This window comes from Tenrec ecaudatus, unplaced genomic scaffold, assembly GCF_050624435.1.
Source record: "Tenrec ecaudatus isolate mTenEca1 unplaced genomic scaffold, mTenEca1.hap1 Scaffold_178, whole genome shotgun sequence".
Lineage (NCBI taxonomy): Eukaryota > Metazoa > Chordata > Mammalia > Afrosoricida > Tenrecidae > Tenrec > Tenrec ecaudatus.
Genome location: NW_027458076.1, coordinates 347,583 through 372,013, shown reverse-complemented (window position 1 = coordinate 372,013; position 24,431 = coordinate 347,583). Strand labels below are relative to the sequence as shown.

The window sequence follows — 24,431 nt, the reverse complement described above, 5'->3', positions numbered from 1 at the left end:
CAAGTACAGGTTGGATCGAGAGGTAGGTCAACTGACCAATTGTCATATTATGCCATGGTCTGATCCACCGTGATCAAGTTCGCAGTTATCTCTGTCTGAGAGTAAAGCTTTTCAAGGGGATCTGCCAGAGGTTTAATATGACTAAATATTCTTCAGATGGATTTTTTTGAGTTCTCACTGTTCACCTACCCTTCGACAAATTGGATGTTCATAATTTGAGCTCTGAAGGTTTTTCCTTCATCACATTTGAATTGTCACTATCTTTGGGTCACACATGCTGGTGTGCTTCTTCATTGTGGACTTCCTTGACACCTGACTTAGATGGCTGCTTGAAGACAAGCCATTTAGATCCCAGATAATTGATACCCTGGTACCATCTGCTTTCTTCACACCACTTTGCTGTAATGCCCCTATCTTCATTGATTTTTCAATGAAGGTAAGTATTGAGCAGAGCCATGTTAAGATCCTGTACCCAGAATATGATCACCTAGAGGATGGATCTAGCTAAATCCTGTCATATACCATGGGCACCTCTAACTAGTGCCTGGAAAGTGAACATGTGAAACTCCACAACTATGTTAGTCTTGGTGGACTAGGGAAAAAAATTCACAGACATTCATATGTGTACAAGAGAGAACTTTATATCACAGAGAAATTGTACATTAAGAAGGCATAACCGCCCAGTCCAGTTCAAGTCCATAAGTCTGATATTAGCCCAGATATCTGACACCAGACTATAAATTCTTCAGACTCATGCAACACATGCAATGATGCCGAATGCATGAAGAGCACATGCCAGTGGGTGCAAAGTCTTGTGGATCCAGTGGAGATGGGTGGAAACATCTCAAAGCTGTTAAGAGTCTCCACGTGGCTCCTTCAGCTCCAGGGCTCTAGCGTAGCTCCTTGTGCATTGTTGACAGGAATGTCTCATAGGGCATGAGACTGTGTCCTGCCTCCAGCGAGCTATTTTTCTCCTCAGTGCCTCCAAATGATGTCATCAAACTGCACCCAGATTGACAGACTAAACTCCATCCCTTCATCTTAAGTCTCAAATTGACAGCAGATTATACAACTACCACAGCAACCATGGAGGCAGATAAAGAGCAGGACAGGAAAAGCGAAGTAGGTACCTTCTCTATTTGTTTTGTACTCTACTCTTATTTGTATCTTTATGTCATTATAATTTTTCTTTATGTTTAATTATATCTTTGTTTTTAATTGTTTTTGTTATTATCTCCAAGTTTGGAAGTAAAGGAGTGGATGAATAGAGACCATAACTGAGGCAATGGTTTATATGGAAGGGGGAGGAGTAATCAGTGGATCTGTGAAGCAGGAGGGAGCATTAAGCTTATTTTGAAAATGGGCATACAACTTTTTTTTAGAAGTGTTTTAAGTATGGAAATGTGAATGTTATATCAGGAAAAGAAAGAAAGAAAGAAAGAAAGAAAAAGAAAGAAAAGGAAGGAAGGAAAGAAGGGAGGGAGGGAGGAAGGAAAGAAAGAGAAAGAAAGAAAGAAAGAAAGAAAGAAAGAAAGAAAGAAAGAAAGAAAGAAAGAAAGAAAGAAAACGATCTATGGTTACCATGTGTGAAGTGGGAAGAGATTTGGCTTAGGGGGGCATTAAATTAAGTTTAACTGCAGTGAAACAATATGCAGGGGGATAAAAATAATGGTTGTACAACCTGAAAAGAATACTCAATGGCACTGAATTACACATGTAGAAGGCGTTGAATCGGTGAAAGTTTTGTTGCATACAGTTTTGCAAGTATGTGAAATATATTACATGAATAATGATTACAGAGGGGGAGAAATTGTTCTATAATTGACTGTGGTAAAGATTATACAACTCTTCTTGATATGGTTGAAGTATTGAATTATATAAGGGGGAAAGTTCTAATAAAAGTGTTTTGTTTTGAAGTGGATGCTCAGAAATGTTCATCATTTTACCTTCCACTTTAACTCAACAGCCTGCACATCTCATGGGCTACCCTTGTCCTAAAGGTAGAACTGGGCTGCCCAGAGAGAAAGTGGAACATTCCTAGGAAAATAGTATCCCCAGGAATTCCCTTCATTATGGCTCACACCTCAGGCCAACTGTCTGCATTTCTACAAATCTACCCATGGTTTTCAGGAAGAAATTGTTTGTCCACAGTCAGTACAAATGATGAAAGGTAGAGATTGACCTCACAGAACACAGGTCAGGAAAATCCCCTCTAGAGGCCATTACTGCTCCTCCTCAGAGCCATCCTCTTTCTGCTTCCACAATCACAGCACACGTGGATCGCCTACAGTAAAATATAGTAACAGAGCTCCAAGTCACACATGAAAGTCAGGTATCTTAGGCCTTCATCCTTACCATGTTAATCAGAGATGTCTGTGGAGGTGACACCCTTCTGGATTCTTCTTGGTGACATGAATGTCCTACCCTGTAAGCACCTTCATGTCAAAAGCAGTTCTTTTCATCTTAGAATGGTTTTAAATTATATTTCCCCCCGTATTCCTAGGTGTGATCGTGCAGGTAGAGCTGCTACAGACCAGTCATGAGTTGGGAAAGCTATGTGCTATGTCTCAAAGTGCTATGTCTAGCTTCCAGGTCTGAAAATATCAATGTTTCTAGATCTAAAAGGCTCTGGGAAACACGACCTGTGTTAGGTGGCACAGAAGCCTTGTGATGAGTCTTAGCAACAACTCAGTTTTCACATATTGATGCATTGCAACCACTATAGCTCAACCAGCTGCATGTGTTTTAACAATCTGAAACCTGAGGACACTGACATGTAAAATGTAGGAAACGTACTAGGAGACACAATGAAGGCTTAATGGTCAAACATCTCAAGCATCACAACCCTAATTGGGCAGCAGAGGGAGCTCAGGGTACATGGGACACAATCTTTGCCACAGGAGCAGGTGCAGGGGGTGCCAAGTGTTTCTTTGCTCTTGTGTCTGGAGTTTTCCAATTCACCCATGTGGAAGACCACTTCAAGGAACCTTCAGCAACTAGGTTCGCATGTCTCTTATTTTCCTGGAGGGCAGATCCTAAAAATTAAAAGCCCATATTCTTCCTCAGAAGACAGGGGAGAAAGAAATCACACTTGGGACAAGTTGAAATCAATCCCAGAAGGACTGGTAGTCTCTCTATGCCGTTAAATTCTGACCTCCATGTGCTTCACTCAACACAATCAGTTTCTCTCCATCCTAATTATTTTTTCCAAATTACTTTAGGTTGAAATTGTATGTGTGTGAATCCCAGCCCAAGTATCTCCTGTGAAGAGAAAACCAAACCAAACCTGATTTTACCATTTCTGAAATAATTGACAGTTGTATATTATTTTTGTCAATATTTATTATTTTAATAGGTAATTATTCTCTTGAGAAAAACATATCCTTTAACCAGGATTTGTCAAATTATTTTTTTTACATTTTATTAGGGGCTCATAAAACTCTTATCACAATCCATAAATATACATACATCAATTGTATAAAGCACGTCTGTACATTCTTTGCACACCAGCCTGTATGATCATGAGGTGTACACGTGATCATGTATCAGATATCAAAGACCCAGAACAAAATAATATCTTTGTGAATGAAGAAGAGTGTGCAGTGGAGACCCAAAGCCCATCTATAGACAATTGGACATCCCCTTACAGAAAGGTCACAAGAAAGAGAAGAGCCAGTCAGGGTGCACTACAGCACCGATGAAACAAACAACTTTCCTCTAGTTCTTTAATGCTTCTCCCCCCACTATCATGGCCTCAATCCTACCTTATAAATCTTAGTAGACCAGAATATTTACACTGCTACAGATAAGATCTCACAACACAGGGAATCCAGGACAGATAAACCGCTCAGAACCAACAATGAGAATAGAGATATCAAGAGAGTAATGGGAAGGTGGGAGTAGAAAGAGGAAATCAATCACAAGGATTGACATAGAACTCCCTCCCAGTGGGACAAACAGCAGAAAAGTAGGTGAAGTGAGACAGCAGACAATGCAAAATATGAAAATCATAATTTATAATTTATCAAGGTTCATGAAAGAGGGAGAGTGGGAGAGGGAGGGGAAAATGAGGAACTGATATCAAGGGCTCCAGTACAAAGCAAACGCTTTGAAAATGATGATGGCAGCATATGTACAAATGTGCTTGACAATGGATGAATGCATGAATTGTGATAAGAGCCCTAAGAGCCCCCAATAAAAGTATTTAATAAAAAAGAAAGCATTAGTATTGTAAAGCATAATACCTAGATTTTGGAGAGCAAAATCAACTCCTCAAGCATGGGAGACTTCCTCTAGTTTTTGGAAGATGCCCTGGAAACGTCCCGATGTGTTATGCAAATTCACAGACAGCATTGGCTTCTCTGGGTATGTAGAGACCTTCAGCATCTACAGAACTTCTAAGTTTAACTCAGTACCTTAAAATTCTTGGTGTGCAAAAGATTTGTGAAGGGAAGGCAAGCTTGATTCAAGGCAAGACAAACCTGCAGGGAAGGAGCGAGACTCAGGAGCCGCTGTCATATTCAGCTCAAGGGGACAATTAAGGGAAGGTCTAGAAGGGGCTGGGGAGGGTTTTACTTTTAGCATATGAATTTTCTTTTCCAAAAGATAATTTAAAAGAGAATTAGACAAGGGAAGCTTGTGTCAGATTAAATATATATTTCTAGGGGAATATTTATTTAACTGCATCAAGAAATGAATAAGCACCACACTTAAGGGGTGGAGAGGAGGAGGGCACATTTCAAGGCACTGTCTCTAACTGTAGGTTGACATTTCCATTAAGTCAATTCTTTCTCTTAACAACCCTATAGAATAGGGCTGCCCTTGTAGGCTTCTGAGTCTATAAATCTTCATGGGTGTGTAGAGAATTCTTCCCCCTGCAGAGCCATTGGAGATTTAGAATGACTGACCTTGCATTTAGCAGCACACTGCATAATGAACCCCACACGCAGGGCTTTCCAAGATATCTAGAACATTCTTATCTACTCTTGGAGTGACTCTCTTAGAAGTCATTCAACATTACTTATGACTATATAGGCAGAAGGTATGCAAATAGACCCCTCCCCTGCTGAGGAAAACCATCCAAGTCCCAACTCTGAAGCTCTTGGACAGTTGCTCCACCTCTGGAATTCCAAGGTACCCCCATTCAAGACTGAACAAATCAAGTCACAATGGAATCTCTATTGAGCTCAATTTTCCTTTTTGGAATTTCAAAAGATGCTTTGATGCAGAGAAAGTGTGCATGAGGGGGCATGAGTGAGAGGCAGTAAATATGATTTTCAGGATCAGGATGTCTGTGTGTTTGCAGGTGTCCAGTGTGAGGTGGAGCTATGGCATCTGAGGGAGACTTGAGGCAGTCGGAGGCTTCTCTGATATTCTCCCGTACAGTCTCTGCATTCATTGCCTGTATTTATAATATACACTGGATCTGCCTAGCCCCAGAGAAGGGGCGGCAGTGGGTTTCATACATGAATAGTGTTGGTAGGACTCTCCGAAGGGCCAATTCACCATCTCCAAAGACAATGGTAAGGACATACTATAACTTCAAATGGACAACCTGAACTTCAAGGACACAGTTTTGTATTTCTGTGCAAAAGATGCACAGTATGGTAGTTACATAATCTGGTGTGAATTTGGGACTTCAGAGGATAAAGAGGGAAGGGTTGGAGTCTGTCAATTGGATCATAGCCAATGAAGCCTCTGCGTGGGCATGGCCTTCTGAGAATTCTGGGAAATCCCGTATTCCATCTTGGAGGTGGAAGAGAGACTCTCTAATCCCTGGGAGACACCCTACTGACAAGGGTGACTCTCTGTGAGACATCCCTGAATAGAAGCCACATGGACCTACCCCATGCAGCCCTGGGTTCTGGAGAAGACATGTAGAGACCCGTCTCCGCTGAAAAGCTTACAATGCCACTGGATCCAAAGACTTTCTGCCCACTGGCCTGTGACCATCTTGCATTCTGGATCATTGCATGTATTTCATAAGTATGAAGAGGAATTTATACATTGGTATCCGACACATGGGCTAATAATGGACTTATGGGCTTGGCCCTAACTGGGGTTAAGATGCTTTCTAAATGTACAATTGCCCTTTATATTAAATCTCTTATACACAATATACGTGTGTCTATGGATTGGTTTCTCTAGTCTACCCAGATCAACGCACACAGTGAGGAGAATGGTCAGAGTTAACCCAGACATGAATGTACCCTAGTGGAAGAGGTTAGGCTGCAGGAACCCCTCAGGATCTGCAGAGCACAGGACTCAGACCCAGGAGCAGGTCCAAATGGAGCTTCACTACTGGCTTCCTGTTGTGTCTGGGGATTCTTCTCCTTCTCAGCATCCCTCAGGGAATCAGTGCATCTCCTCCCGTCTTTCTGAAACACTCACCCAATCTCCCTCTGATGATAGGATGATTTCAAACTTAGCTTGTTTCGTTTTTCCCTTGAATTGTCTCAAATTTCCCATGTAATTGGTAATTCCTGCATCTAGGACAAATTCTGTTCAAATCATCGGCTTCATCAAAAACTTTATCCCTTGCTTTCAATAACCCTCCTGTATTCCCTCCTTCCTCGGGATAACAGTCCCTGCTGTGCAAAGGATCTCACTTTATTATCTTTGTATGTTTGTGTGTGTGTATATATATATATATATATATATTTCCACACAACATACTACATGAACTTACCACCAGTAGCCCAATCCTAGATCAAGTCACCTCTCTCCATTCATCCAAATGGAGACTTTCTTCTCTGAGTTCATTCATTTTATTCATTCACAGCTCCTGTCTGTCCTTGTCCACCACAGGCTAATTTGAGAGTCAGTGTTTTTTTCTCCAAAGGCTGTTTAATTTAGCAGTTGTGCATATTGATACAAGAGTAGGAAAAGGGAGATAAGACACATTTTATGCTTAGTCTCAACATGCCTCCACAGACCTCACCTCCCTTCCTGCCCTATGTCCCCTTGTGCATGGGCTATAAGCATCCTATTCTGTACAGGGCACCCACAGGTTCCCTTCAAGTTCTGTCAGAATATCCTTCTCTAGAGACATGCCCAGGGACTGATTTTCTGTCAATCAGTACTGTGACTGCTGTAGTTATGATCACATATTTCTGAGTCAGGCACACACAGAGGGAAAGGCTATGGGAACCCAGACACATACACCCATACAGGGAGAGGGCGGGGCTCAGGGGTCACTCAAGCCCACAGATAACAGGGACCCTCAGGGGAGAAATGTAGAGGAGCCTAAGAAGGATTAGTTAAATTAGGTACCTATTTCCTCTACCTGCAGAGAAAATGTCTCTGCCACACACCTCCACATTCTTGTAGCTCAGTGTGTATATTCTTGTATGCACTTTGTCTGTTTTTTTTGTATGTGCTAGTACACATGAACTACTCTGTGCCTTAATATGTTATACTATGTGACAGAACTTGTAGTCTGTTCTGCATTGATTCTATTATTATAATTCTAGTATATTTTAGTGTGTCTTTGTGGGTTTTTTTCTTAAGTAAATGCATGTATATTTATTAATCTGAGGGTATTGTATGAAGATTTGTTACTTCTAGTATATGTGCTGATTTGTTCATAGTAGGCATGTGTATGTTAATATGACTGTTAAAACACAAATGTCATTATGTGAGTTTCCTGCTTGCGTGTGTTCAGTCCAAACCATGTGAGCTCTTCAAACTTTATGAGCTCACATCTCCTTGAATAAAATACTTTATTGAGTGTTAAGAAATTACTAAGCATGGGGGAATCCATTAGAGGCCCATAGTAATATGCACAGCAGAGTACGCTAATCCGTGAAACTTCTTTTTAAAGTGGACAATAAGAAACAGAAGGACATGAACAGCAAATCCTAGAGGTGAACTAGTCAATGCAGAGACATCCTTAACTAGGAAACAGGCCCAGAGGGATGTTTATTTTCTCCTCTCTGAAGCTCTTGTGTTTATGGATGGCAATGATAAAGCCTTTGTAAAAGAATGCACGCTACACTCAAAGGATGTCTAGTTGTAGGTACATGGGTGATGCCAAGAGCCAACGTGAATGCAGAAGTTTAAAGGTAAATGAGATGGATCAAGGAAAAGGATGACTTATCTTCAATCATCTTTGCCCAGAGAATGGGGTTCAAGCTCTCTACATAAGGTTAACTGATGAAAAATAACACAAACTATTGGAGAGGGCTTACTCCTATTCCTTTCAAACAGCTAAAAGAACTCAAGGTTGCTTGTGCTCAATATGGCCCAACTGCCTCTTTTACTCAATCTTTATTAGATACACTTTCCTTCGAGGTGCTTCCCGCCGCAGAATGGAAACAATTGGCTTTTGAAAATGCAAATACTGCCTGCCAGGCAGCTGCTGAGACCTTTTGGAAAAAAGGGCAACCTGTCCGATTATATCAGACTATGCTCAGACATTGAACCTTTCTTTACTCAGGGGCTTGCGATAGCAGCTGCTTTGTAAGGAAAAACAGTAAAGGAGGGTTAATGATACTATGGAACTTATGGGAGCCCTGCAGGCTGGGCTCCCTTCCCCCTCTGCTATTCCAGCCAATACATATAAGATCATTTTAGATTTAAAAGATTGTTTTTATACCACGCCCTTGGATCCAAAATATTGTAAAAGATTTGCCTTTAGTGTCCCTTCCACCAACTTCAAAGAGCCTATGAAGAGATATCATTGGCTTGTTTTGCCTGGAGGAATGGCCCCAACCCGCTATTAATATGGGGAGGAGGGCATGTTTGGGTTTTTACACAGGATGCTGATGGAGCATGGGGGCTGCCTGAATGGTTGGTGCAGTTTGCAAACCATGCAGATGGTAATTTGCCTCAGAGTGCTTCTGGGGACATGGCTCAGTGAGAAGTACTAGGCTTAAGTTTCTGATCCACCACTCTTACTTCCTGCTGTCTGGGAAGGTCTGGAAATCAAGATGTGGGTTAATGACTCACGCCCTCCCTGTACAAAGTGAAGGAAATGTTATTCCACCCACTCCACAGTCTTTTTCCTCATGTAGACTAGAGATTCAAAAGAATAATAAAACCATATTGTGGAGATCGTGTCTCACAGACAAGCCCATCAGGTATAACGTCACAAAAGAGAGATATATCATCGATTGGTCTGTCAACCAGGACAATACTCAAAAAAAAAAAAAAACACTGCCAAATGGGAAAAGGGGCTGTCTGCAGGGCTTTGGTGGTCAGATTTGGGTTTTCCACAAACTCAGTGGTGGAAAATAGGGGCTGCTTAGGGGGACATGAAGCTTATGGGCCCTACCTCCAGACCACAGGGAAATGTTACTGCCTGCGTACCATCGCCTTATGTACTTTTGGCAGGGAATATTACTATAGATCATGATGACTCTAAGTTTAACAGGTCTTGTAATAACTGCAATTTGTCTAATTGTATTACCTGGTCCCCTGAAGGTATTGTCATCGCCATTTTATATCAACCTTCTTTTGTTATGCTGCCAGTGAATATTACTGGGCCTTGGTATTCAGAAAGAGGGTTACAGGTATTAGAAGAGACTGAAAAAGCATCAACCAGATTTAAGTGTTTTGTAGGTTTGCTTATAGCAAGTATTTTAGCTATATTAAGTTTAGTTGCTACTGCTACTACTGCAGCAATTGTACTTTCACAAATCTTACAAACTGTCCACTGTGGAAATGAATTATCCAAAGATGTGACTAATGTTTTGGGTACTCAAGAAGATATAGACAGGAAGTTAGAACAAAAAGTAAATGCTCTTTATGACATGGTCATGTATTTAGGAGACGAGGTGCAGGGGCTTAAGGCCAGGTCTAGTCTACAGTGCCATGCTGTACATACATGGATCTGTGTTACACCTAAATAGTACACTAACAGTCAGTATAGCTGGATTAAAGTGTAGAATCATCTTCAAGGTACTTGGCACAATGCTAATGAGTCTTTAGATTGATTACAACTCCATCAAGAAATATTAGCCATAAAAGATGCTAAGTCTCTTTATTTTGATGTCGACAAGGTTGCTGAGGATTGGCTCCAGCATTTTCAAGATTCTTTCCCTTCGTTAGGAAATCTCAGAGGCCTACCTCACATGCTTTTTCTCTAGTCACAGCGGGAGTGTGTGTATTGTTTATCTTATGCATACTCCCTATGATACTGCACAAGGTTATGGTTGAATTATTGGCTTTAGGAACAAAATTACAGGAAGTACACCTGCATACTTCACTCCCTCCCCAAACAGGAGTATAAGGCAGAGGCTGGTTAGTCAGACGGGTAAAATCGAGTCTGAGTATTCCAACCTAAGACAGGTCATAGTCTCCTGCAGACAGTGACTGATGACGGGTAAGGGCGATTTCAGGACTTCACAACCTAAGACAGACACAGTGATCTGCTGACGTTTTGAGTAAAGACGTCTTCAGTAAATAAAAAAGCGGGGGCTGTTGAAGGCCATTAAGACTCAGCTTTGAAACAGCTGATAAGTCTCATGAACTATGTGTCAGTGTTTGCTGATTTCTTCTGTGACTTTACGTTTTGAACATACTGTTAAGAACAAGAACAACAAAAAAAAAAGAACAAGAAAGTATGCAAAGTCTGGGAAGATACGTTGTTTAATTTTCTCAGGGATGTCTGCCTTGGCAGAAGACAAAATTGCTATGTGTAGCAAATGTGCTTGCTTAACAATGAGATAATAAACCCCGGGTTGTTTCTGCATGGATAAAAGGAGTATGTAAAACAAACCCGAAGCTTCAGTATTCACTGTTGCCCTCCCAATATTTTTAATCTCTTCTTTTTACCCTAATAATCATTCCCCCTCTTTCAGGACGGTTTGACTCCTGAGCTGGCTCCGACAGCCCCTCCTTGATCAAAATTCTTAATCTAAAGCTTGAGTAAATTTTAACTCCTTCCAGAAAAAAATTGGTTGGTGTATAGAAAAAAGACCAAACAAACAAATATCCTGAATACTGAAAGTATAACAGTCAAGAGATCAATCATTGCATTAGATAAATCTGCTGAACAATGCCTCTTTAGAGTATTGAAAGGAAAAGATATTACCTGGAGGACTGGTTTCACCTGACCAAAGCAGGCTATTGTCAATTGACTCTTGTGCATTTGAAAGATGAAAAAAGGAAGGCTGAAGAAGAATGAATATATTAGAATTGTAGTTCTGGACAAGAATGTCCCACATACCATGGACATGCAAAGGACAAACAAGTCTGTTTTGGAAGATGTAATGTCAGAGTGCTACTTAGAGGCAAGGATGGTGAGAGTTCATATTATATACTTTGGACATATATCAGAAAAGATCATTCCTCGAAAAGGATATTTTGTTTGGTAAAGATGACGGGCAGTGAAAAACATGAATCCCACTACCAAATGGATTAACAAAGTGACTGCGACAAATGGTTCACCAAACCCGAAGAATGATATTCCTGCTCAAATTGCCTAATGCACAGAGAGGACCATAGGGCCATCCCAATCACAAGACACGGCATCCCTTAATGACCCACAGCGCTATGAGGGACAACACTGTGGCACACTGTGGGAAATGTGCTCGATCTGACTTCACCACACTGGGGCAAAACTCTAAGGGCATGCAACAGAGCAGCAAGAGGAGCAAAGCAATGAAGTGCCCGGGAAATACAAAAAAACAGACTGAGTGGCCAAGGCATGGTACCACATCAGACTCAACCAACAGTAAAATACTCCTAATGATCAACGAACAAACCTGGAATGATTCTTAAGTCTTTTCTCTTTTTTTCCGGTGGTTGCTTCCTTTTTTGTTGTTGTTATTTTGCTCTGTCTTGTTTCTGTGCTTATTATTGTCTCCGCATGTCTATCTAGATAAGATTGGCAGGATAAACACACCAGAGGAGACAACAATGGGGCTGATGGTTCTGGGGGGGGGGATAAAGGAAACAGGGAAGTGGGGGAAAGGAAGTGGCTGTAAGCCTGGGGTCAAGGGCACAACAAGTGATCTAAAATCGACGTTGAGGAGAGTGTAGGATGCCTGGTAGGGCGTGATCAAGGGCAATGTAATGAGAGGAATTACTGAAAACTGATGAAGGCCAAACATGATAGTGGGACAAGAGGAAAGTAAAAGGAAATAGAGGAAAGAAGTAGGAGACAAAGGGCATTTATAGAGTTCTAAATACAGTCATTTACATATGTACACATATATATGACAAAAGGGTAACATATCTATGTAAATATATTTAAATTTTAAGTATAAAAGTAGCAGATAGACATTGGACCTCTACCCCAGTACTCTCTCAATGAAAGAAGACTTTGTTCTAATAACCTGGCATTCCATGATGCTCAGCTTCCTGACACAATCGATTAAGACAAAATGGTGCAGAAGCAAATATGGTGAAGAAAGTTGATGCTTCCTGGCTATCAAAAGATATAGCTTCTGGGGTCCTAAAGGCCATCAAACTGAGAAGCTACAAAGTCCACATGGAAGAAGCACACAAGCCTGTGTGATCATGAGGTGTCAATAGGATCAGGTATCTGGCATCAGAGACACAGAACAAAAAATCCTATCAATTTGAAAGAGGGGTAGTGTGGAGTGAGACCCAAAGTCCATCTGTAGGCAATTGGACACCCCCTTACAGAAGGGTGTGTTACACAGAAACAAAACCAGGACACTTGTGAATATATATAGATATGTGCATACATACATCTATTACATATACAATATATAATCATTATATATAAAACCATTATATATAATCATTATATATTATTATATATTCTATATAATGGATAGACATATAAAGCACAAAAGAATATAGCAGCTAATTTGTTCACACAGCTGTCCAGAGTGCTCAGTTCAACTCACTTCCGTGAAACATTTAATATACTGGAAGTCCTTCAACTCATGAGGACCACTGGGTCCAAGGTCAAGGAAGCAGACAGGTGAGTCTTATGTACGGCAATGCAGGCAGTCTGGACACAGGCAGCAAACAAAGGGCAGATCATCAACAAAGAGCAAGAAGATAGGATCCAACAGTCCCAAGCTCAAGTGATGCATACATCAGCAACATGATGAAGCACTTCTCAAAGGAACCTCAAGCTCTAGCGACATGATCCACAGGTTGTTAGGCCAACACTTAGTGTAGCTCACAAGTTGTGGCAGAGAACTAGCAGGCGCACCCTGATCTGATGAGAAGAGTGCAAGAGAGAGAGAGGCACGGTTTGCCTAGCCATTTATCTCTTTGCCCTCCAATCAAACTGCAACATTATTTATACCATGTTCCTATGAGCCAGGTTGGCACAATAAACTAACCTATCAGAATGGGTCACAAGGATGAGCCAGTTAGGGTTCAGTATAACACCTATGAAACATACAACTTTTCTCTAGTTGTTTAGTGCTCCCCCCACCCCACAATCATGACCCCAAATCTACTGTACGAAACTGGCTAGACCAGAGAATGCACATGGGTACCGAAAAGAGCTAGAAACACAGGGAATCAAGGGCAGATAAACCCATCAGGACCAATAATCAGAGTGGCAATACCAGGAGAGTAAGGGGTAGGTGAGGGGTGAAAGGGGAAATGAACACAATGATCTACATATAACCCCTTCTCAGGGGGATGGACAACAGAAAAGTGGGTGAAGGGAGACATCAGACAGTATAAGACACGAAAAAGCAATAAAAAATTATAATTTATCAGGGCTTCATGAGGGAAGAATAAAATGAGCTGATACAGCGCTCAAGTAGAAAGAAAATGTTTTGAAAATGATGATAGCAACATGTACAAATGTGTGTAACACAATTGACATATGCATGGATTGTAATACAAGCTGTACAAGCCCCTGATAAAATGAGTTAAAATAAATAAATTTTTAAAAAACATGCGTTCATCCTCAATTATGAGGATGGCACAGGAGAGTGCAATGTTTTGTTCTGTTGTGCAATGGGTCCCAGTGAGATGGCACTGACTCAATGACAGCTGATATGACAACAGTCTCAGAAACCACAAATATACACCCAGCGCAAACACAAAGACATTAGTGTGTTATGTTTACAAAAGATATTATTTCTCTCATGAAAAAAAGGGAAGAGGTTTCTTCAGTTAAAAAAAGTTGGAACAAACAAGGTGACAACAAAATCACTGAGGCATTTCCACCCCTCATTAGTCCATTCTTTTGGTGAGCTGAAGGCAGTTCTCTAAGGGCCTCACAGCATGCCAGGTGGCAGAGTACTTTCAGGAACATGGGCTCTAGTCTAAAACAACACACTCACTAAGTGGTGAGCAGCTATTTGTCTGTCTAGGAAACTGTAAATCATGCAGTCCTGTACACTGAGGGTTCAGCTGGAAGTTCATAGGATCCAGCAGAGCAAGAGACTGACAATAATTACTCACTGGATTGCAGGATGCTTAGAAGGTCTATAATCAATTGAATCAAAATAAAATTTCTTGAGAAACTTCCAGCCTAACTGTAAGATAGATGAAAACTAAAAATTCTGGCAGCTAGAGTATTCACATAAGATTAATAAGCACTTTTTTACTGTTTTGTTGCTTAAGTTCAACTTATTGGGTTCCAACATAACAATAGTTTTTAGAGCACTTAGTAACATTTTCTATGAGACAAGAAATAACCTGATACCCATGTCAGATGACGATATTTTAAGAAAAATATAGACGAGTGTTGATAATGGATCTGAATGAAAAAGTTATTTTTAAAATAGGAAACTGAGTCAGACAATATATTAAAATAAGCATGCATCAAGATTAATTCTAATTCATCCCAGAATTGATTTAACACAAGAAAATGAACACTCAAATATGCCTAGTGATGGGGGAAAAGTCAATTATCTAAATTGACACAGAATGAATAATAAACAAAGTAAAAAGCTTTTCATGTTAAAAAAAAAACAACTACAAATCTAACATGAAATAGGTAAAACTCAATATGCTAATATACATTCTTGTAAAAAAAAACTTTGCAAATGTCACATGTAAGAGAAAGAGAAAAAAGTTCACCCCATCGCAGAATCAGGATAAACATACATATCCATTTTCACCACTCATATTAAAAATGATACTAGCTAGATTGATCAGAAAAAAAGAATTAATAAAAAGAAGAAAATGACTTCCAAAAAGAAGAAAAGAAAATTCCTTATTCATCATAAATTGAAGATGTCATGTAAAAAAGTTGCCAATTGAAGGCAAACAAGCGGCCATCTAGCTCGGAAACAACAAAGCCCACAGAGAAGTGCGCAACCTAAGCGAATACAAGGTGTTGAACGGACCAGGTGGCAGACACCAAGAACAAAAACCATCATTGTGTGATCACCTTCCTCTAATCTCTGGGGGATGGGCAATGGGAAGGTGGGTGAGGGGAGAGGCCTGGAAGTATAAGATAACATAATAATTTATAAACTATTAAGGGTTCATGGGGGAGGGGAGAGCGGGGAGGGAAGGGAAGGGATAAAAAGGAAAACGAGCTGATTCCAGGAACCCAAGTGGAAGGAGAATTTTGAGAATAACGAGGGCAACTAATGTATAAGGGTGCTTTACTCAATTGATATATTTATGCATTGTGATAAGGGTTGTATGAGCCCCAATAAAAAGATTTATTCAATTTTTTAAAAGTTGCCAAATAGGTCATAAATACTATATATAGGTAGTAAATGTTAAAATGTTCTAGGCAACATTTCAACACACAAAAATACTTGGTACTTAAATCCCTAATGATAAACTGCTAATCTCCAACTCCCAAACCATTAACCCTTACATATTAAGATGCTGACCATCTTTCAAACACACCTATACCCTTCTAAAACACAAGAGGAGGAGGAGGTGATGCTGTTTGCCAGAGAGCAGGGAGAGCCGGCCAGCCTGCCTGCAGGGCTAAAATGGGCAAAAGCAGTACTAGGAGATTTATATATGCAGTTAGCAGGTAGCACACATTTTGCCCTAACAAAACTACTGGTAAACATCCTTAGTTGTTATCAAAAAGGATACTACAAAAACATGTGTATGGTACACACACATGCACTTATGTACACACCAAAATCACATAAATAATGAAATTGAAAATAGATTTTTGTGTGTGTGAAACATTTTGAAACAATGATAAGATCTACAAAAATAAAATGGGATCCAACTCAACTATTCAAGTTTGTGAGACAGGTGGGAAAGCCTGGGGACCCCAGGGTGGGAGAGTGCCGACAGCGGGCCAGGGATCCAAACGGCATGCTGACACACAAGTGCACAATGTGAGCATCTCCAACCCATTTTCCTAACAGGACCTCCTCATTGACCACCTAGGTAGTGTCGAGAAAAACAAGTCCCCACTCAGTGGCTGGCCTACACACCTTTTCCAGCAGGTGGCTGCCCGGGGTTCAAGGCTAGGGGCGATCAGGGAGTGTGGAGGCAGCTCCAATCATTCCCTCTCACCTCCTTCCTCTCTCCTGTCCTCCCTCCTCTACTCCTGCCCCTCACCCCTCCACCCCCATCTTACAAGGAAGATTAGATCAAATCATCCGACATTGAAGGATTAAAAAGTGACATCACTATGAACACTTGGCCACCACAAGCCAGTTATCCCTGTGGTAACTTTTCCAACACTTCCTGCTGAAACCCCAACAGGTCAGAGGGATCTAGAGGTCCTTCTTTCATGGTCTAAATTCCTACTAAAAATCAAGATCCAGTGAGCTTCAACAATTTCTGCTCCAGGGGAGGTTTCTGTCCTCCCTCAGCTCGCCTTAGGACACCTACATTACCTTTACCAGGTGTACCGTCCCAGTCAAACAACCCACCTGACCCTGCTAAGTCCCTGCCTGCTCCAGGGAGGAGTCCCAAGGAGGCTGCAGCTAAGGCTCAAAGGGAGGACAGCAAGAAATGCCAATGCAGCGGCAAGGAGACCTACTGTGTGTTATGTGCACAAGATGCTCCAGTAGGTCCACTCAGACTCCAGTATCTCGTTCAGGGCCATGAGCGTTGTGCACTCGTTGATCAAAGACACCTTTGGGCACATCGCCGACCAGGCATCTCAACTGGCACATTCCAAACTACTCCACCATCACAGCCTGCGACATCCTGGTGACCATGAGCCTGCTGCTGCCTGGACAGCTGGCAGAGGCGCCTTGGCCAAGGGCCCCAGGGCCAACGCCCACTACACCAGCCCCAAATAAATTGTCCTTCAGCCTCACAACGTTCAAACGCCAAGGGCCCATTTCAGGGTCACTTCCAGTTTCATCCCCCAAATAGAGGTTGAACACCTTAACATTACCTTGTTTTTGGTTCCTTTGTTTCAGTTTGGTTTTTGATTCTTCTGTGCATAGTTTAGTTAGATTACTTTTGTGATGGAGAGCATCTTTCTTTCTTTTTAACATGTTTTGGGGCACTTAATCCACATATCCCACATAATCCCACAATTCAGCCATCTTAAGCATTCCACAATCACTACCACAATCGATTTCACATCGTCTATTTTCCCACTATGATTAAATCGCCTTTAAGCAGACTTATTAGTCACCTTCAGTTGTAGTGTTCAGTCCCCTCAATCCTTCATTCTTACTCCCCAAGTCCCCTCACCCTCCCCAACTCCGCCAGCGACCCACCCCGACCCCACCCAGGCATCCTTACAGACACTCGCATGTTATTTCATCTCTAGGCATCCACTCCTTTTGTGCTTCACAAACTGAACCCAACAGAAACAATAAAGAATAGAAAGGAAATGAAATGGGAATGATTTTAAAAACCTTAGTAATATATAGATAGAAATAAAAACAAAGAGTAAGAAGAAAGGGCGGCCACCAATATTTTAAAGCCAGGGAAGACGTTTCTGTCACGGACCAGCAAGAGATCTTGCGCCTAGAACAGACTCTGGTCGGGTCCAGAGAGAGGTCAGCAGAACAAGATCCCGGGCTCACCTTTGAGCTGAGGAGGCGCAAGGAGTCTCGGGAGGAGGCATCGCTGTGCGGAAGGAAACAAGGGAGGGGGGTTAGGAGACCCGCAAAGAGAGAATCAGGGAACCCCGAAGCCCCAAACCCCAGCCGGGATCCCCTTTCTCCAACAGGGACTCCCACCATGAACCACAACCAATCTGAAAGCAGGGAAATAGGACCGGCCTTGGGGACACCCGCCCACCTCTCACCAAGAGAAGCGCTGGCAGGGTTCCTGGGGGAGAGAAAGGGCGCTTGCACCCTAGTCAGCTGGACTAAAACAGCCTCCGCCCACATACATGTCCCGGAGCCCAGAGCCTCCCACCTGGGAGCGCCGGCAACAGGGTGCTCAGGCTGTGGGCGCTTCTCTGGCACCGCAAGCAGAGCACCGACAGTGGAATCCTTGCAGTGAGTTGCAGTTCAGAATAAGACACCGCCACTTCCGGCCCTGTCTGGGCGTGACCCGGGGTGGGAGGAGCTGGCGGGGTCAGAGAGGGGTAGGGGTCTGCCTTCACTTCCTCTCAAGGCAGCTCTTTCCCCGCCCATTTCTGCTGAGATGCCAGCACAGGCGCCTGGTGAGGGGGTGGGCGGGGCCTGGCCGGCTTGGGGCGGGGCTCGGGGAGGAGCCAGAGAGGAGAGAGGCGGTCCACGCCAAAGGGTCCACACCTGTGGCTGAAACTCCAGCGGCAAAGACTCAGATAACAATGGCTGAGGCACCAGTAATTTGGCCCTTTGCAGAGGGAGTGCATGGGTGACATGGTTGAGATAGAACGATGTACGTTGGGTGTGGATGTGTATCCTCCTAACAAACTGGAAACACCCAACCCCCCAACTCTGCCAAAGTGTTAATGGGGCTGAAGCAAGAACTGAGGGTCCCTGCTTAACATGAGTTCAAACAGTTACCGTACCATGGGCTCAGAAGATAAAGGGGGGCCTGGCCTCTATCACTTTCTGTTTATAAGGACAGGACTCCCTCATATGCAAATTATCTTTCAGGCACTAGGGTACAATTTCACCCTTGGGGTGGGAAAACTATCAGTTCTCTTCAGACAGGGCTGTGGGTCTCTTGGGAAACAGAGCTGTGGTCTAAAGATGCTATTGCTGTGTGTTCTGCTGTGCCTGTGACAGTTCCCCAAGGTGAGAGATTCAGATATCCGACCTGGGTCTATGGAGATAGTTGTGACTGACATGGAATTTTCTTTTTTTAATTTGCAGGCGTCCTGTCCCAGGTGCAGCTTCAGGAGTCGGGTCCAGGACTGGTGAAGCCCTCCCAGAAGCTGTCCCTCACCTGCATTGTCTCTGGTTTCTCCATAACAAGCAGTGGTTACTGTTGGAGCTGGATCCGCCAGACCTCGGGGAAGGGGCTGCAGTGGATGGGGTGCATAGATTATGGTGGTAATACAGGTTATAACCCGTCCTTCCAAAGCCGACTCTCCATCACCAGAGACACATCGAAGAATCAGTTCTCCCGGCAGCTGAGCTCCGTGACCGCTGAGGACACGGCTACGTATTACTGTGCAAGGAGCACAGTGAGGGGAAGTCAGTGTGAGCCCAGACACAAACCTCCCCTGCAGGGAAGACACTGGGCAGCAGGGGGCGCAGAGAACCCAGCCTTAGACAGGCACAGATGGATGACAGGGAGGATTTCCTGTTGGAATTAGGGCTTTCTCACTTAACTCTTAGCCTCCCCTGGCACAGGTTTTCATTTTGCCATCTTTTTATCTATTTTACATTGGGATGCAAAGTTCAATGTCAGTAGTTTGAAATCACCAGCTCCTCCAAGCGAGAAAGATGAGGCTGTTTGCTCCTCCAAAAGATTAACAGTGTCTGACACCCTACGGAGCAGTTCTACTCTGTCCTAGAATCACTGTGATTCGGGATTCAACGGTGCCAATGGCTTATAGTTATCGAATTTCTGAATTTGCATCTTGTTTTGTTTATTTATGTCCATTAATTTGTTTTCTGTGTATTCTGCATTGTGTTTAATCATACTTCATATTATTATCAGGAATTGTTCTATTTTTAAAAATTGTTCTATTTTTTCCATCATCCTGGTCTCCACAAAACTTCATATATCGTATTCTCATTTTAATTATATCATCCTTTTCTGTGACATCTTTTATATTATTTTAAAAATCTTTCTTAACATGTTAATGGTTTTCCTTTTAAATATATTTTTCCTGATTGTGCTTCAATTTACAAGGTTCTTTTATAAAAATAAGCTTATTCTCCCTTCAAGTTGAATTACTCCCCTTCTTGTGTACTGCACACATATAACTGTTGATTTCTGTTAAACCAGTGTCGGAAGTCACTGACAAAAGCTCAGCTCACACACAGGCTCTGTGTGCAACAGTAGTTTGCTCACAGAGAAGAGACAGAGCCGGCTCACCATCAGAGTAGGCAGCAGTCCTCACAGCCAGTGGTTTCACTCTGTGGCCAGTGCAGGGAGGGAGGTTTGCAAGCATCCCTCCTTTGTGCTGCAGTTGAAGAACAGCAAACATAGAGAAATAAGGCTGTGCTGTGAGCTGAAATCTCCTTGAAGGCAGGGAGTAGGTGTTTTTTGTTGTTTCTTGCTGTATTCAATATCATGCATATGACAAGCAGTTTGCGTGTTCAGCATGAGCCACAGGGCGTGTTGCAGGACACCAACTACTAAAGAGTGCTTTTGGATCCAGAATATCCTGAGAAAGGCAGTCAACTGACAAGATCCTCACATTCCAGTAGCCAGACTGACACATCCGAAGCACACCTAGGTCTGTTATGGATTCCGAGGAAGGGCTGCTGACTGCACTTGGACTGCCTGCTTCCTCAATTTAAATTCTTATTGGAGTTTATCTCATGTATTTTGTCATTGGGGGATAGCATTCTTGAATTTCAGCGATATGTTTTTCTTTTTGATGGTAGATGAAAGCCAGAATTGATTAACATAAAGAGACAGCAAGTAGAATAGGGGTTTCTGGGACTACAGTGGAGTGGTGGTGGTGGTGGAATAAAGGGAGATGGTGCCACTAGTTGAGAAAGGAAGATGATGTTTTCAAGCTAATTGGGGTAGCAGTTGTATAATACTGCTTGATGCACTTGAACTACGGATGGATATGACAACTGCATTTGCTCCCAATAAAACAGTTTTGGAGGAAAAGTGAGACAATAAATAAAATATTAAATAAAGAATATTTATTCCATTGCTAACACTTTTTATAAATTCAAATTTCTGGCTTATATCATAATCTCTTTTCTGATTGAATATTTTAGCTAGTCTTTTGAAATGTTGTACCAGCAACACTCTCCATCAGTTTCTAATTGTGAGTAAAAAATGAAAACTATGTCATATTCTAAGTTATTTTTATCATATATGTGCTACAAAATAATATTTTCAACATTCTTCTCATACATAATTCAATGGAGAGGTACATAGTTTATTGTGCCAACCTGGCCGATAAACACTTATGGGGTCAATTGAAGGGCCGAGGGATAAATGGCTTGGTGAGCCTCGCCTTTCTAGTTCTAGGGTCACTTGTTTTCTGATGGTCAGACAAGGGTGCAGCTGCCTTAGACAGTTCCCTGCTTCATCTGGCAAGGCTCACTTCCTGCAAGAACATCCCTTAAGAGAAGCTGCATGGACCTACCCCCATGAAGCCCTGAGTGCTAGAACAGCTGAGGGGTGACCCTGCCTGTGCTGAGATGCTTACACATTCTCTTACTTGGCTTTCTTCCTGCCATCGGCCTCATTGTGCATGTTTTGTGAGATGGAAGAAGACTTTGTGGATTGGTGTTGGACATATGGGCTAATGTTGGAGTTGTGGGCTTGGGTACCACTGAGTTAGGATGTTTTCTTGATGTGCACTTAACCTTTATATAAAACTCTCTTATACATATGAGTTTCTGTGGATCATTTATCTAATGTACCCAGACTAACACAAATGGCATTAGATTATTATTGTGTTCAACAATTACCAACAGCTGCAAAATTCCCTCCCAAACGCATCACAGAAACCCATAAAAAGAATTCTCACTTGACAATTTCTTCCTTAACATGGAATAAATAACTCTATAACTCTCTTGCTTGAATTACTTTGAATAGAAATCTGCTTTAAGTATGGTTCCTATTTCTGTGGACAGAATGAACCCTAACCTCTGTTTAATACTTTGATTGTCTTTCAGGCAAATGTCTTTCTTGATTGATATTTTATTGTGGCATATATCTCATAACAATATCTATATAATTATCTACATGAATCGATCTCACTTCATTTCACTGCAACCAATTCAGAGTGTTCGCAACTTGTATCATTCTCTATGGCCCAAGCTTTTCACGGTGAGTGAGAGTCAGTGTGAGTCCAGACAGAAAACCAGTCTCAGGGAGAAAGCAGACTTGCATGGATGCTAAGGACCCACCAGCTCTGGACCAAGAGAAGATAGAAGTGAAGACAGGAGTCTGGGTAAGGACTGCAGTGCCTGGTCAGCTAGAACTGCTGTGCTGACCACTATGGTAGCTCTACTGCCCATGGCAGGAAACCTGCAGAGACAACTCCAGGTAATACTCCTGACCAAGAGTCTGAAAGCTCAGTACCAGAAAAGAATGTTGCTGAGGTACCCACAGTTGTGGAAGACAGTGTAAGTCCAGGAAACGCCTCTCGCTGTTAGCAGGCGCCTCTCAAAATACACTGAGCCCAATGCCCACCCTCGGTAATAACTCATGAGAGGATAAATGCACTTTTTGTTATTTCTGTGGTTTCTTTTAACCACACAATAACCATATTGTTAGGAAACCTTTTATTCCAACTCTAAATCTAGAAGATAGGGTTAAAGTATTTTTACTCCTTTCTAAGTATTCTGAAATATCATAGGGCCAAGGAGCTTTATGGATGACATACTCTTGTTTCCCTATGTGTTCAGATGTATGGAAAGATTCAGGTAGGCCTGGTCTTGTTACCTAAACATCGTTAGGATAGAGATTGTCTTTAATTTCAATAGAACATCTGGGTATTTTGATGGAAATGACATAAAGCTACATTAAACATGAAATCTGCACAGATGTTTGTATGATTGCTAGAGTGAAGACCTCAGGGAGAAGACTGTATTCTCCCATGGCTGTCAGGGTAGCCAGCACCTCACAAATCATCCCAGGTCTGGTAGGCACAATTGTACAGTGATAATAATTAAAGATTATAGTAAACTCATAGAGAAATACAGGCGATAGAAGAAAGAGTAAAATGATGGAATCAGACAAATTTCATGTTAGCATGCTCACCGTAGCCCCGCTCGGTGATTCCCATAGAGATGGGAGACCTGAGGGCAGGAGAGTGAGGGGAAGGAGAACAAGGGGAGAGGGGACACGGAAGCGAGGACCGCAGAGGAGAGCACCACGGGAGAGAGATTCTTTATTTCTAACCAAGATTTATATACCTTTGAGGGTGTGCAAGCCCCCTAATTTCAGGTAAAGACACACATCACAGGGAGGGGTCATACTATAGGTAATACAGTAATGAGAGGATGAAAATCTAGGGGTATACAGGCAATAGGAAGGGGAGGGATTGTGCCAAGATGGACGGATCTCAGATTCAGGATGGCAGCCTAACTTTGGATGTCACTGAGCAGGTTTGACCACTTCTCTGGCTCTCCATGGAAACAATTACCTCCCACAATACGCTGGCAAATAGCCTCTAATGTTTGGCATATTTTTAGGGAAGACAAAGCTGGGGGAAAGTCTTTTTAGATTACACACTTGGACACCACCATTCTGCCCTTTCCACCTTTTTACATACAACCGCACCTCCCACATGCAAATGCCTAATATGCATTCAGATGAAACCACAGCATACATGTACTTAAAGTCATATGCCTTCTCACCCTGGAGAGCATTCCTTTATCATGAATCTCAGCCACATGAACATGAATTGTGTATGGCTTTTCTTGTTTCTGGTGGCAACTCTGGGAGGTGAGTGCTTCAGAGATTCGTACATGAAGTCTGAGATTACAGCATTTGAGCACACGACTCACTGTGTTTGTCTTTATACCCAGGTATCCTGGCCAAGGTGCAATTATGAGTCAGTTCTTGGACTGGTGAAGCCCTCACAGACCCTGTCTCTCACCTGTACTGTCTCTGGATTCTCTTTAACCAGCTATGGTGTGTACTGGATCTGCCAGGCCCCAGGAAAAGGACTGGAGTGAGTTGGTGATATACGGGGTGATGGGAGCACAGACTATAATCCAGCTCTCCAGGCCCAAGTCAGCATCACCTGGGCACCTCCAAGAGCCAAGTTTATTTAAAACTGAGCTCTGTGAATCCTGAGGACACAGCCGTGTATTACTGTGCTAGAGACACAGTGATGGGAAGTCAGTGTGAGCCCAGACACAAACCTTAGTACATCAGGTCATGGTTTAAGCAGATGCAAGAGACTTAGGTCAGTGATGCTTTCCTCTCAGACGCTGTGGTTCCCTCGCCTTGTCAGCACCTCTCTAGGGACCATTGTGCAGAGTGTGATTCTAGGGAATCTCCAGGCATCTGACCATACTTCTTTTTATAGGGATGGCCTTTTTTTACCATCTACC

General features: G+C 42.4%; 1 long non-coding RNA gene across 1 annotated transcript in view; it reads right to left on the bottom strand.

The window, feature by feature from the left end:
* LOC142436143 (uncharacterized) overlaps nt 1-18,369 on the bottom strand; it is a 65,472-nt gene extending 47,103 nt beyond the window's left edge. The window contains exons 1-2 of the long non-coding RNA XR_012781805.1: nt 18,205-18,369; nt 17,868-17,910 (exon numbers count right to left, since the gene is read on the bottom strand). This is a non-coding gene — a long non-coding RNA (uncharacterized LOC142436143). The remainder of the gene's footprint in view (nt 1-17,867; nt 17,911-18,204) is intronic.
* Nucleotides 18,370-24,431: the final 6,062 nt, after the last annotated feature.